The following is a 981-nucleotide window of genomic DNA, read 5'->3' on the forward strand; positions in this document are numbered from 1 at the left end:
TTGTCATCATCAAATATAATTGAAGGCTGCAGCTCTCTGTGTTCTTCTATCTCTTTCAGAATGTACAGTTCTAATGAGCTCACACTAACCAGATGTTTCAATACCAGCTTATTAGTTGGTTTTTGGTAGGATATAACTTAGTCATTAACTGCTATGAAAATATTACTTATAAATTCAGTTGTTATTCTCTTAATGAATAAGCACTTTGGGAGGCCATGGTAGTTTTAGGGAGACTTTGATCTACTTAGAGATGGTACTTTAATTCTTCTTAAATAATAGAATAAAATATATTTTCATGGGCTCATCTCTGAGTTCCTAGGTACCCTCAGTGTTTCTGGTATTTATTCCATAACTAGAAACTTTATCTAGGCTTCAGAAGACTGCAATATGAATTCATATTCATGACCTTCTCTTCCGCTTAGCTCTTTACTCAATGTCTGAAGTAAACAGAAAAGCCCAGCCTATTGTAAGAACTTTAAGAAGATGTCAAATATTTCCAGTTTCTGTGGTATTCAGGGAGAAGGCGTCCACATAGGGAGGAAGTGTTAACTATACCAAGAGAGGAGCCAGGGCCTGGTAGCTTTCTGGCTGAACGTGGGATGAAGACCTTGAATCCCATGGTGTCAGATGATCCCAGTCAGCTGATCATGGGGGATCCCATGATCGCCTCCTCAGAACCACTCCCTCAGGTTTGATGATTGGCTAGAACAGCTCATAGAACTCAGGATAGCACTGTACTTACTATTAGTGGTTTATTATAAAAGATACAACTCAGGAACAGCCATGTGGAAGAGATACATAGGGCAAAATATGGGAGAAAGGGCATGGAGCTACCATGCCCTTTCCAAGCACACTACCCTCCCAGCACTTCAATGTGGTCACCAACTTGGAAGCTCTCCAAACCCTATCTATTAGTGATATTTATGAAAGTCTTATTATATAGGTATGATTGATTAAATCAATGGCCATTGATAATTAACT

This window comes from Mirounga leonina, unplaced genomic scaffold (genome assembly GCF_011800145.1).
Source record: "Mirounga leonina isolate KUSES-001 unplaced genomic scaffold, KU_Mleo_1.0 Mir_101608, whole genome shotgun sequence".
Classification (NCBI taxonomy): Eukaryota; Metazoa; Chordata; class Mammalia; order Carnivora; family Phocidae; genus Mirounga; species Mirounga leonina.